This window comes from Panthera tigris, chromosome A1, assembly GCF_018350195.1.
Source record: "Panthera tigris isolate Pti1 chromosome A1, P.tigris_Pti1_mat1.1, whole genome shotgun sequence".
Taxonomy (NCBI): Eukaryota; Metazoa; Chordata; class Mammalia; order Carnivora; family Felidae; genus Panthera; species Panthera tigris.
In genome coordinates, this window is record NC_056660.1 from 197,635,657 (window position 1) to 197,650,742 (window position 15,086).

The following is a 15,086-nucleotide window of genomic DNA, read 5'->3' on the forward strand; positions in this document are numbered from 1 at the left end:
TTCTTTCTTACAGCACCATAACATCACATTATATGGATGTACTGTAATTTATTGAAATGTCCCATTCCCCATTTGATAGACGTTCCTGGGTACAATCTTGACCATGCTACCTTATGGAACTGTCGTACTGCTGGTAGTAATTTTTCTGTTGTTTCTTTTGGGTTTTCCTGGATGACAATATCCTTTCCAATATTATACTTCTGATTTCCTTTTCTTGTATCATGTCCTTGTCTATTACAAGACCTGAGTTTTTAAAGGAAAAGGGCTTAGTCAAAGAGAGGATTAGTATTTGAGGCAGAGAAAGCATCAGAAGCACAAAGATATAAAACACCATGGTGGGTGCTGAGAAATACAGGAAATCAGGAATGTTTTATGTAAAATAATACAAGGTGAGGTGTAGGAGGAGTGAAGGGGAACACCTGCTATAAGGAAACCGTGCTGTATGAGGATGGGAGGCGTTTGCAATGAGGGACATGAAAGGATCAGTCAATATAAGACAGATCCATTGAAAGTGGCAAGCCTGAGGGAACTATTGAATGATTCCACGTGAAACATGATTAAGGTAAACAATGTCTGCAGGGAGAGAAAAGGGTGAAGAGAATAATACTTAGTAGATAAAACTGGCAAGCCTTGGTGACACCGAGGCATGAAGATGGAGAATCTGGATGGATAGACAGTGTCTATAAGTGAAATAAAGAGAGCAGAGGGATAAGGAGAAATTTGACTTTCAAAATGGCAATCTTGAAGTGTAACTCACTAAACAAACGGGAGGTACTATGGTATCCCACCTTTACTACCTGAGTGGCCTGATGGGTGTGTTGGTCTCTTGACAAGTGGTAAACTTTGGACCTAAACACAGATTTGTTAATGCTAAAATCAGCAATCATTCCACTGTGTGTGCTGCTTTCTAAATAAGCAGAGCATATGAAAGAACATAATTGAAAACAAGCACAACTGATTAAAATGAGGAGAAAAGCTTCAGGAGAGAATAGTAGAGTAAGTGAGCTAGATAGACAGACTGGGACCACATAGCAGAATCCAAACAGTTGGGGCTTTGACCCAGTCTGGGTGACCCAAATTTAGAGAATACGACAGAAAATAATAGTTTTTTTTAGATTATGCACATTTTAGGTAATCCCCCTCCACCAGCTCTGTCGGAAAGGTAATCTACCGTGAGCCCTGGACATCCCTGCACATACTTGCTTGGTATGTCAAGAAACCAAGGCCTTAAGGCCCTGGCCACACTTTATCTAGGCCATTTGTCAGGATGTGTTTGCAGAGAGCAACCTTGAGGCATGAGGTAAGGTCTCCCTCTGGGACAAAGGGGAGGCTGTTTACTGCTGGCTATAAAACAATGGGTTACCCAAGCTCAGTGTCCTCTGCTGTAATGAAGTTCACTGCATGTGCAGGTGGCCATCTGGGCCCTGCTGGATTGCCCCTGTGGGATTTGGTGGAGGTGGGGAACAAGAGGAACCAATGCAAATGTGCTGGTGGTGATGCTGTTTGCTGTGCCCTGAGTATTAAAGTCTTTTCTCTCTGAAGTATAAGTAGATGTCTTCTGCCAGCATTCATGAAACAGTAACAGGCTAATTTATTAGCTTAGAAATAAGATGAAGTCATATCCTAGATCCTGAACATCTCTGCCCCTGACACTGTTGAGTCATGGTATTCAGTTTGCCCTTATCAGCTTCTGGGAGACCCGTTAGCAGCCAAGAGATAGATATATCAAGAAAAACAAGGCCAGGGAGCCCACTGGTCCAGGCCCTTTTGTGCCCGAGTGGGGCCCCCCTGAAGCCTTCTCTTCATCCTCATTGTTTCTTCATGATATGAGAGAACATCATAGTTTATGACACTGTCGTTATGAATTTTGTTTTTGTAAGCTGAGAGAGTAAGGCTAGACTGTTCAGGGCCTTTCTAAAAGCTCACCACTGAATTTCCACTCAACCATTTTTTTTTTAACATTTATTCATTTTTGAGAGACAGAGACAGAGCATGAGTGGGGGAGGGACAAAGAGTGAGGGAGACACAGAATCTGAAGCAAGCTCCAGGCTCTGAGCTGTCAGCACAGAGCCCGATGTGGGACTCGAACCCATGGACTGCGAGATCATGACCTGAGCTGAAGTCGGACACTTAAACCAACTGAGCCACACAGGTGTCCCTTTTTTTAATGTTTGTTTATTTTTGAGAGAGACAGAGTGCAAGCAGAGGAGGGGCAGAAGGGCGGGGGGGAGACGCAGAATCTGAAGCAGGCTCCAGACTCTGAGCTGTCAGCACAGAGCCCAACGCAGGGCTTGAACTCACACACCGAACCATGAGATCATGACTTGAGGCAAAGTCAGACGCTTAACCGACTGAGCCACCCAGGTGCCCCTCCATTCAACCATTTCTATACTCCTGTCTCTCCAGTTTACTGACTGTGCTCCCCACCCTGACCTTTTGCCATGCCACCGGCATCAATCAGTAGCCCAGAATCACCATTACTGATAGGAGCAGAGAGAGATCTGAGAGAGGAAATACAGAATCAACTCAGGAATTCATAGCAATCCGTTAATTGCTCTCTCATTATTTTTATAACACTTTCTCCATGGTAAGTAATCCTTTGCTTTAGCCTGAGACCCAAAAGGCCTCCCACAGCCATAGGAGAAAGTGTAAATCAGAAATAAACCAGCTCATACAAGGCTTGGCTTATCATCATCTGGTGGTTCACAAAACCTCAAGGCTTGAACTTAAGTTATGATGATCCCAGATACCCAGCACCGCTCAGAAGCAAACATTTCTGAGGATGATTCATAGAAGTCTCAGCTTCAAAATATTTCTATAAACTATTTTCAAGTACAACCCCAACATTCAATGATAGCCAGAAATATGAGGAGACAAGACCATGAATAAGAACAAACAGAAGCACTAGACAACAGTAGACAAGGAATCTATGGGTTGGAATCATTAGACACAGCCTGTATGATGATGATTTCCATATCCTCGCAATAGATTTCCATGCTTGGCTGATGTAATCTGGAATGGCACATAAACTTTCCCCTAATCAGTCACTTGTTCTCTCCCCTCCAGTCATTCCCATCTTCTCCTAAAACTTCCCCCTTTCGTTCTACCCTTTCCAGAAGCTTCTCTGTCTCTTTTCCCTCAGACATCTTCTCTTCTGCTTTCTAAGGTACTCAGATTCCCCTGTGTTGGTTAATTATGCAGGCTCTGGAGAAACCCTGCCTGAATTCAAATCCTGGCTCTATAGTTTCTCTAGGGTAAGTTGCTTAACCTTTAAGCCTCCTTTCCATATCTGTCATGTGCACCTACCTCAGACGGTTGTTATTAGGATTAAAGTAATTAATACAGGCAAAGTGTTTATAATGGTACATGGCATTGGACAGTGCTCAGTAACTACTAGCTATGAAACCCACAAACCACTAAGCTTTAGTGTTAGGGTTATATAGTCAGGGCACATAACCAGCTACTTCCAGAGGGAGCTTCTCTTCTGGATGTCATTTTATTCTTGGGCTTCTGTCATGTCAGTCTTCCCACCAACACTGGCCCCAGGCACCTATTGCCTCTCTAGAGCTATGGCACAAGTTTGGACGGAAATCCACCACCCACCCCACTCATCATGAATCTCCTTAACACCAGCGCCACATGAGGAGGTCCAAGTGTCTTTTTACTTTACCACAATAGTGAAAGAAAACACAAGAGAAGGCAAATGAAACAAACCCTTCAGCTTGCGAGGTGCAGGTCCCTGTTCCTACCATAACTCTTAAGCCTCCAGCACCCCAGGTTGGGTGCCATTCTCCTGCCTGTCTCAGAGCAGAGCAACTCCCTCACAGCTTCTGAAGGCAGGGGATGGGAGGTTCTCATGGGCTTTTCTCCATCACCCTTCACTCTAGCTCTAGAGGCCTCTTAACATGCAGAAGAAACTATGTGCCTACCATGAGAACCACCATTGCACAACTTGACTGTTCTATAACTGAGGCTGAAGAATGAGTCTAATTGGATTCTGGTAGGGGAAGACGGGTGACAGGACTCTGGTGACTGTCCAGAGGAACAGTGACTTCACCCGGGTGGGCGTTAGCTCCTCTGTATGAGGAGATCATCCCCACGTCAGACCAAACATTACAAGAGCACCATGCAGGTCCGGGACATGTTTGTCCTCATGTGCCCTCTTGCCAGGCTCCCTGCTTTGCTCTGTATCCTGGGGCCTGACCTCTGATGGCTGCATTTCCCTGGCTCCCCAGTCAGCTAATGTCCAACGGGGCTTGGCCACTGGATGTGGCAGAGGGAGACTGTTGAGTGGGAAGAAGAGAAAAACCAGAGTATCTCCCCATCTCTGTTCACCTGCTGCTCTTCATCATCCAGCTCTCCACCCCAACAAGCCCACCATTACCAAGGTCTGTGGGTAAAACTGGCCTCTGACTTCTAGCAACACTGCCTCTTCCTCTTGACCCTCTAGACTTGGAATAGAAGTGGCTTCCTAATCTCTGGGTTGCAGCCTTGGTGGTTCAGTGGTAGAATTCTCGCCTGCCTAATCTCTGGGTTGCCTCACTGGCCCCTGTTTGTCCTCCTCTCCTCCATCATCTGCATTAAATATTGCACGCATTAAATCACCTGTTTCAAGTGGTCATCATGGTTTCTGCTTTCCTGGGGAGGACTGGACTGATCAAATATCTTCTCAATAATATAACCATGCCCTTCATATAGGAAAGAGTATACGCATATGATAACATGGGCTAACATTAACCAGACATCCTTCTCTTTACCTGATGCAACAGTGTTGTAAGGGAAGAAGCCAAGCTTCATTTCCTCTCTTCATTGTTTTCAAGCTCACTGTTAAATTTCCTGGCTTTGTACCACCTCTTTGAACCAGCTGACCAGAACTTCTTTAATTGTGTTACCATTCACAGCACTGTGTTGCCCACGTTCCCTCTTCCATCAATATTTCTTTTACGTACTTGTCATCTTTTTGTCAGGAAGCTTCACATCTCATGGTTTCAGCTCTTAGGTATATGTATAAAATCTCAGATTCATACCTCCAGCCTTGAATGTTTTCTAGGCAGGCCCTTGGAAAGAAAGGATGAGAACACGTGTTGCCGTGACCTGCCCATCCGTGGCCCAGCCAAGGCATAAAGGATCAAGCTGTTTTTTCATTCTCCCATCTCCTCATATTCACACAGTGTCCATTCCCCCAAACTGAAACCCTTGAAATCTTTGCACTTCATACAATGAGCAATATAGAATTGTCCTTGAGCAGGAGGATGATAGGATTAATCTTTTCTTTTAGTCTCCACCTCCAAACCTCTGTGCCTGGCTTTTCAAAACCCCCGTTTACCAGCCCCACCTACCTCTAAGCTCAGCTTACAGCCTCCAAAATCCCAACCTTCACTCTGATCAGGCTGGTCTCTTCTCTGAGCCCCTTCACAAGGAAGGACCACCACAACCCTGTCTCTTGGACTGAGAAATCACAAAGCAGAATGATGTGACAGCATGAAGTCCAGGATCAGACTGCCTGGTTTCAAACCCCTGTTCTAGCTCTTACAGATCTTGGACAAATTGCCCCTCTCTATGCTTTGGTATCCTCAGCTGGGAGAAATAATACTATCTCTATCATAGGGTTGTTGTAAAGAGTAAGCGTCCTAACACGTGTACTTAGAACATTCCTGACAGGTCACATGTGATTGGAAAACTAGGTGGCGAGGAACTTCTTTGCCATAGCTTGGCTGTGTCACCATGTAGTTATCAAGCAGAAATACGACTTTCCGATTTTACCCAATATTTTATGTCTTATTCCAATTGCACAGAAGTACAGACTCCTGTTAAGTCTGAGAAAAGAACTGCTCTGTTTATAGGATTCTTTTACCTCCCTCCCCTCATCCAAATTCAGTCCCATCCTCTGAGAGCCAGCCTGAGTCCCACTTCTGTGAAAGTCTCTCCCATTGCTCCAGCCTACTCCAAACTCTCCTTTCTGAAAACATTTGTATGGTAGGTCCACACCATACAAATTAGCAGTGAATTGTTTTTGTGAGTCAGTGTGTTCTGTTGGGGTTTCCAGGGGTTCCCTCAATAAATAGGTCTCTGCTTTTCAAACTGAGTTCTCAATAAATGAAGAACTATACCAAGAGGTTTGCAGGTAGAGCCCACATTATCACCTTTATTTTTGGCTGAGCTGAATTGTAGGATATACTATTGAGTGATGGTCCAGTGGGCCTCTGACTGCATAGGGAAATGTATCTTTTCCTCATGTAGTTGCCCCCAAAGCTACTCCACTCCAGGGAAATCAGCCCACCTCTACCACAGACGACAAGCGTGTGAGTGCCAAGGGTGTATTTAAGGAAAAGTCCTCCTCCTACAAACCAAGAAGTGGGATAAAACACCCCCTACCACCAATCCCGCAAGGACTTTTGATGCAAACTGTTAAACTCTTTGAGGGCAGGACCTATATCTTAAGCCTCTCATGCAATCTCTGTACTACTGAGAAAGATGTGCACATAACAGCTATTCACTAATAATAAGTTCAGGCTGTGTTCTAATCACTTTCCATATATGAACTTAATCAGTCCTTATAACAACCCTACAAAGTAGCTGGTATTAACACTCATGTTTCATAGATGAAGAAACTGAGGCATAGAGTTCACAGTGTCAATAAGTGGTAAATCTGGAATTTAGACCAGTTGGGCTTCAGAATTCATGCTTTTAATCACTATCTGATACTGCTGTGATTGAATTTCAAGGGCAATAGTGTTGGTAGAAATGGGGATTGTGAGAGATCAGAGCTGGTTGGGAACAGCTCTGATAATAGCAAGTTAAGGGATGGTGACTGACATCTAATACTTAGAATCACTGGAGAAGGTTCTATGGCACATTTACTTTTTTCTAAACTATCAGAAATCCTGTGAAATAACCAAATTATGTACTACTACATGAAATTGGAAGGAACTCTGTGAATTCATTCCACTGAACTACTGACATAATTTCTTTATGTAATACTTGATCAGAAGTGCAAAAATGAATCAAAGAGGCTCACACTTGATTGAAAAAGAAATAGTTTCTGGCTCTATGACTTTATTGCTCATATGATTAAACTATAATTTGTATTTTAATAGACAAGGAGGTTTTTCTTTATTGTGGTACAGGATGATGTGAAAGTTAAAATCCTTTCCAAATATTAATTATATTTCACCTTATAGCTTTACATTGTATTTCCATGATCAATTGCAGTCTGAATCCAAAGAAAGAAAGAAAGAAAGAAAGAAAGAAAGAAAGAAAGAAAGAAAGAAAGAAAGGATAGAAAATAGCCTTCATGTATTTTGCCTGTGTACCACTAGAGGACACTATCTAGTCTTGTATCCCTAAGTGTTTTGCTTTGTTTCCTGTGTGTTTAAGGAGGCGAGGCGTGAAAGGAACTAACATTCTGTTGCAGGTTTATTATCGTGAAGTCATCTAAAGTAGAAATAAATTTCAAATCAAACCTGCTGACATGCTTTATTTGATGGTGACCACTGTTCCTTCAGTGCCTACTACAGGCACCATTCTGTGCCAGGTGCTTTAGGTATATTACCTGTGAATTACACAGCATTAGCCTTATTTCACAGGTGAGGTAATTGGAGATCAGGAAAGTCATATACCTTCCCCATGGTCACACAGTTGCACAACAAGGACTTAATTTAAGCTGTGAACCCAGACTAGGATTAAATAAAATAAAGAAAATTTCCATAATGCCAGTAACTGATATCCTGACCAGAGGCCCAAAGAAGTTATTCCATCTAATAGAGCATTTGGCAGTTCAGTTTGATGATGGGACATTATAAAGAGTGTAGGATAAATACCAGCAACAACTCTGAATGTCATTTACAGCTAAATAGAGTCCAACAAAACAGCTAGCTAGATTGCTTTTTTTAAATTCCACTTAATCTGATTAGTCCCCACCCTGTTTGCTTAAATGTGGTGTAATAATTTAAGGGCCAGATATAACAAGATGGTTTAGATCATAAAGGAACTATATTTATACCTTAGGCCTGTGGGTGACTGTCATCAACTAATTTTTTTGGGTGATCCTGACATAAGTGTTTATGCCTAGGAAAGGGGCCATTTTTACATGTAACATCGATGGATCTTGATAGTATTATTTCTGGTATGAAATTGTGCTATAATTCATTTTTCCACAAACATGGCTATATTTAGCAGTGATTTGCATTAAATTTATCCCATATACTAAATAATGACTCCATAGAAATCGATCAGGCCTGCACTCTATGCTATCGGGGTTAATATCAGTTCCAGTATTGTCCTGAGTCTTCACCTGTTAATTAAGATCATAATGAGCTTAGAATTATTCATTATAATACCCGTACATTTCCTGGTCTAGGATCTGTTTAATAAGCAGCTTCTATTATTTTCATATGAGGAAATGGAAAATTTCAGTCCTGATGGTACCAATTATATATAGAAAAAGGCATCCAGATTCATCCTGTATGAAACACATCCCCAAGATGAAACTACTTAAACCTTAATCTTCAAGGATATGAATAAAGAGCACATACTATCTATCTGTGAGATACAGGACTAAGACTTATGTTTGTTCTGTAACCTTAGCCTACCAAGCCTTTCTATATTAAGTTTGTTCAATGGAAAGTCATAGAGCTAAAAAAAATCTAGAAAAAAAAATACAAGGAAACTTGGAAACTTTATATTAATTTCACATATATTCCAAACACTCATTTCAATTGAGTTAGACATCGGGCAACTTTCAGCAAAGAAATATCTTAGACTTGCATCAGATTTTTAATTCCCCTTCTCCTCTGGAATCTTGGAGCAGCTGTCCTCCCCAAATGAGTTAATGTAGGTTTGTTTTTTAAATCACCCCCTATTCCAGTGATAAATAAGCTAGTTAATTCCATTAACTAAAAGCCTCTGAAAGAGAATGACAGCATCTAAGGATTTTTAAATCTGTCTGTAGAAGCACAGCCTGCCATGCAGAGCAGGGGTATCACAGTATTGGTGGAAGAAGTAGACTCAGGCACGCACAGGAGACAGACCCAACTATAGTCTGTTTTGTTTCCCAACTTTCCAAGGCCTTGGGCCTCTCTCTTGGGCCTGAGATTTATCCTTTCTTATTCAAGGCAACAGAAGTCATGTTTGGCAGAAGCAAGATCCAGGTCATAGCAGATCAGGTGACTGGAAGTTCCAGGATCTGTCAGGATTTCCCATGAGGTCGTAGGCAAGCTATCCACTAGGGCCATGGTCCTCTGAGGTGCCTGGAGCATCCACTTCGCTATTGGTAGAAGGCTTCAGTTTCTCACTACCTAAGCTGTTCCATAAGGTTGTTCATGCCATGGCAATAACTGCTGTGTCAAAATCCCCTCTTCCGTAGAATGTGGACTTCCTTAATGATTTTAGCCCAATGCTATAACTTTTCAGTCACTCTCAGTTTTTAGAAGAGTTACTGATGGCTGTTAAAACAATGACTTTCTATCTTCAAGATCCAGTGATTTGTTTCAAACCTCTACTTTCATATGCAGTTAATGGCTGTCTTCTGTCTCACCTCCTGTCCTAATCCCTACAGCAAAATGGGGGTGTGGATGTGGTCCAGCTCACACACACCTACCAGTGTTATTCCATCACATACCTTACAGATAATGGCTAGGGAGGAGGGATAAGAAAGGGAGTAGTGCCTTGTGGGACCCAGCTCATTGTCCTTGTGCTCAGTGTGGACAGATGGAGACTGACAATGTCATCTGACAAGTGATTTGCTCCCAAGAAGCATCTCAAGGTGCTAGGGGTCCCTTATGAAAGGGATTCATTCTCAATTTCAGGCCCAGCTCCCGAGCTGGCAGCCCGGTGTCCTATTCCTCTGATATGTACCCCTTTTCACCCAATACTGTGCTTTCCCAAATAAAACCAGAGCTCTAAATATGATCTACTCACCCCAGCCAACTCCTAGGTCTTCAGGATTATGTATGATCCATCTTCCAAATCTCTTGGGCTTTGAGTGGGGACAGTCTTGCCCCTGCAGTCCCCCCTCTATGCCATCTCTTCCAATATCCTTATCCTCTTATCCTCTACCCTGGTAGCACAGGAACTGGACAGTGAGCCTAGCACCCCATAACTATCCAGACAGGGACTGAAACCCCCAAACCTATGAGCAGTCCTGTTGATAGCTCCCTCCCTTGACTTCGAGGAGGAGAAGCAACCCAGACCCACCCCTGCCCTTGTTTGGGGAATAAACAGTTCTACATGAGTGGTGCACTTCCACAAAAGGCAACAGCCTTCTCCCTTTCGACCTCATAGTAGGGTATGAGATGGTGGTGCTGGTTCTGCTTCCTGGTTCCTCTTAGGCCCTGTTGAGGGATAGAAGGCTCAACAGCTGTCTTCCTAGCAATTTAGAATGTGGGGTCTTTAGTCCACTTGATCCTCAGCTGTGAGCTTTAGGTCTGTGTTAGTCACCAATACTCAGCAGCTGTTACCCGTGTTTAACATTAATCATCTTTCCCCCCAGCTGCACTCTGATCCTTCACTGCCTATCTTGGATGGTGATGTTTCCCTGTAGGGTGATCAGTTCCCCAGGGATAAGGGACCTGTTTCAGTATAAAACCATGATACTCCTTGGCAAATGGGAAAGTTTGGTCACTCTATCTCCTAATTTCCATGACTCCAACCACAACCTGTGAGTAATTCAATTCCTTCTCTATCTTCATTGCTTCTGCTCTGTTAACTAATTATGCTTCCTCTACATCTAACAGCCGTGTATCTATGCCCCCCTTTTTTCATTCTGCAACTATCTAAACTTCCGCTAGTGATTCTGAACCTTGGTTTCTCATTGGAATCACCAGGACAATTTAGAAACCTCTGACATCTGGATCCCATCTCCAGAGATTCTGATTCAAATGGTTTGGGGTTGGCCCTGAAAGTTTACCAGGCGATTATCCTGTCTATTGTCCCACGTGAACTACTACCACTAATGATGATCTTCCCAGCTTAAGTCATCCTTTTCTTATCCGTCCTTCACACTGCAGCCAGAGTTCTCTTTCTAAAACACCAGGCTAATTATGTCACAGCCCTGCTTAAGACTCCCCTGTGGGCCCCCACTGCCTTCAGGCTAAAGCTCAAACTCCTCAGCAAGACAGAAGGGGAGCAGCGCATGGGAGACACAGCAGGAGAGGCAGGCAGGATCCCAATCATGTAGGACCTCGAACCCTTGGGCTAAACTGCTTACACTGCTTCACACCCCCCATGCTCTATGGCAACACCATCTGTTGTTCATTTAAAAACTACTTACTGAGCACCTACTATATGCAAGGCATTAGAGATACACAGGTCATAAAACAATCCTCATCCTTATCCTCCAGAGCTAGTAGACTAGATCATAAAGTGACCACAGCCACACCCCTCAGCCCAGGTAGAACTGACCATGCCCTTCTTTGTACCTACCTTGTAACCTGAATATGCTTCTACACTAATATCTGTAACCCTTATTAAAGCTCTTTGTTCATATGTATGTGACTTTTAAAAAACCTTTGTGTAAGTGCCTTGAGGTCAATAATTCTAGTGCTTCCATTGTTGTGTCTGCAACACCGAATATAGTGCCCAGTACGTAGCAAATGTTCAATCAGCAGTTTCCCAAATGAAAGCCAGGAAGGATGGTGTAGTCTGACTTCCCACATAACTGTGTTAGAGTCCTGAATTCCACTTCCTTCATCCGTTAATAATCCCACAGTTCTATGCTTTCCACAAGAATGAATGAATTCTAAAAGAATTAATCATGTATTCAGAATGGTCTAAGTTAATTTGTCAAACAGGCATTGTGTGTGCCTGGAAGCAGGACTCCTCTCTCACAGGGGAAGTGAAGGGATGACCAACTTATTCTTCATATGGCTCCTAAAAATAAAATAATACCTCAAGTCATCAGTTAAAATCTTAGCAGAGATTAGCTGCATTTTAGTATGGCCTTCTACCAGGATACTGGCACAATCGAACACAATCTGAAGATAAAAAAGGAACAGTACCTTAAATAGTAGAAAGATGTGGTGAAGCTTGTTTTGGTCAGGAGTTGTAGCCCCTTACTTGTGTAATTAGGAGGACTAGAAGGAGCCACAGAAAATCTTACGGCTCTGCTAAGCCCTAATGGAACTTGCACTGGGAATTCCCAGACCCTGCAATCCAGACTGGTGGGACTCAGCCTTGACAATGCTTCCCAGGAGCAGGGAGAGCCATGCTGTTGCCCTCGTAGCCTCTCCTCCTGAGTTGTCAGTTACTCTGGAATACACTTCATTGTCAGTACCATAGTTTTTATTCAATTCAAACTCCTCAGTGCAAAGAGTGTCCTATTTTCTCCAGGAGTAGGGCATAGAGTACTCTGGGCTGTATACAAACCTCACAGCCTGTAGCTCTAAAGACCCAACTGAGTCTCTCACACGATCTCCAAAGTCTCCTTGACTCACATACTTGTCTCTGGTCCTTCGGGTCATCTGAATCTCGCCAATAATTGGTTAACACCTTTATATGTTTTATTCGCATTTGCATTTTCTCCCAACACTTGATAATTTAAAAACTGCAGCCACACAGTTGGGTACTACCTAGTGTAGTTACTCCTCCCCTAAACTTAGTACCAATATATTCTTTCCCCAGGTTACTGGTTAAGTAGAGAGATCAACTATCCTGGTCGTCCTGGGCCTGAGTGGGTTTTGTACAGAGAACTGAGACGGTTGGTCATCCTGTACCAGGCGTCTGGCCTGTAAGAGCCAAGGAGTAATTCAGCGACTCTAGGTGAAAAACTGGGAGGGAGTAAATGCTACAGAGAAAATGAAAGAAAGGGAAGCAGATGGGCAGAAAGTAAACACAGGGGGGAAATTAAGGCATTTATGGAAGAGGAGAATACAAGAAGAAAAACAAAATAAGATAGAACCCAAGGCAAATGAAACCTCACCGATATAGGAACTAGTTAAAAACATCTGGGAACCACCATAGAGAGAGTAGAGATAGAAACTAAGGACAAGCACTGTGCATGCCATGTTGATGAGCAGTGAAGAGAAAGGAAATGAAGAATAAGACTTGTTAAAACGTATCTTTCCATACATAGTTATTTCTTTTCTTTTAGCATGTCCATTCTGGAAAGAACAGTGTACGTCTTTCCCTAGTGTTATATTTAAAACATAGCATTGTGTAACCTTTGAAGAAAATAATAGCAGGACTAAATCACTTAAAATAATTGCCTGCATGGAAGCAGTTCTCCCTTATTCTCTCAAAGAGGGTGTTATCTGCTGGAAAATGACCAGATCAGCCTATATTCAGTCTAGCTCCTTAGGATATCTATATTGTTAAGTTAACAAACATTAATCAAGTGTCTAAGTGATCTATAGAGTTCCATTTAAAATTCTAAGCAATGTTATCCTGTTTTCAGTGTTTTACTTTTGTGTGTTGTGTGTGTTGGCTCGAGCACTGGGTGATATTTAGTGTCCTTGGCTCCAGGGCACTAAATGCTGAGAGGCACCCAGGCATAGGTGGAGAGCCATTTCCAGTTTGCCCCATCATAAACATCTCTGGGGACAGCAACCAATTACAGATTCAAGGGCACCTCACCCTCCACCTGACTCAGAATCTCTATTGGAGAGACCTGGAAATCCATATAAGAGTGTCGGGTGATTTCTTAAAGCCAGACAAATTTAGAAAACAGTGACTAGGCCCTGCATCCCTTTTCCTTAATTTGTCAATGTGACCCCAACTGCTTTTGGTCAGCCAGAATTTGGTTACAGTCTGGGGACACCTGATAAGCGCCCCCCACTCCCACCTCACCCCACCCCCCAGTCTCTGCAATGCCAGTGAATAAGAACAAAAGAAATTTGTCACTGAATAAGGTTGACAGGTAAGAGAGACAAAGAACTATGCTCAGTCTCCCATCTTAACTAGAAATGTTCCAGATGGGAATATTGTCTCCAAAAACTTATATGCCTTAAATGACTTTTTATTCATTGTACTCAAAAGATTATTCTACAGTTCATTTCTTATAATGACAAAGCTTTTTATCTTGCCATAGGTGTACCTTTGGAAAAATACACTTTTGCATACTAATTCACAGTGCAATGTGAAGTTTTTTTAAGATTTGGCTTCATAAGCAAAAAAATAGACTTGTAGAATTTTAGGAATAACCAAGCAGACCTTAGAAATGGGCAGTGATACTGAGCCACTGATGAAACTTTTTATTGTTTTAATTGTATGTTTTAGTTTCTTTATAAAAGATAAAGTCAGGATGTGTCCAATTAACCTGCGTAGGAAACATGTCCATGGGAATGTTCTCAAAGATACTTATAATACATGAAATAATGGCTCTCATTTACTGATGCCAGGCATTGTGAAAGTACCTGACATTTTATAGGGTGACCAACCATCCCAAGCTGCTCAGAATGTCCCAAACTTAGCACTCAAAATCTTGCATCCCAAGAAACTCCCCGGGCCTGGGCAAACCAGGCCTACTGGTCACCCTTACATCTTCATCTCACTTAATCTTCAAAACAACCCTATGTGGTAGGTACTAGAATTATCCCCATTTCACAGACGAGGAAACTGAGGCATTAGGGTGTTTTGCAAACTAACCCAAATTACCAGCCTAGAAAGCTGCAGAATTGGTACTCAAACCCCTGTTTTTTGCTACATTTATTTGCTTTCAGAGTCTACTTTGCTAATTAGTCGGGGTTGTTTGTTTTTTTTTTTTGCCAGGAAGCTACAATCCTTAGAGGTTCAGTTATTTCTTCCTTGTCCCGGGGATAAAGTTTATTTATGGACTTAGCACCAAAAGAGCTTATTTAGAATTTCGTGGCAAATTAAAAATCAGTTTTATTCCACAAGAAATTAATTGTATCCCATTCAACAGCAACAGAGAATTAAAGCCACACTGAGTTCTCTAAGACGTTGAATGGTGCTTGGAGATCTGGGCTTGAGGAGACAAAACAAGGGCACAGGGAAATTCCACCCTCTTGAAGGGCAGTGTTTCAGGAGAATGGTATGTGCCTGACAGCTGCTTTGAGGAGCATAGCAATGCCAGTGTAGCATTTCACAGAGGGAAGTGATGGTGGCTGTCTCATCCAGTGGAGTCCACCAGG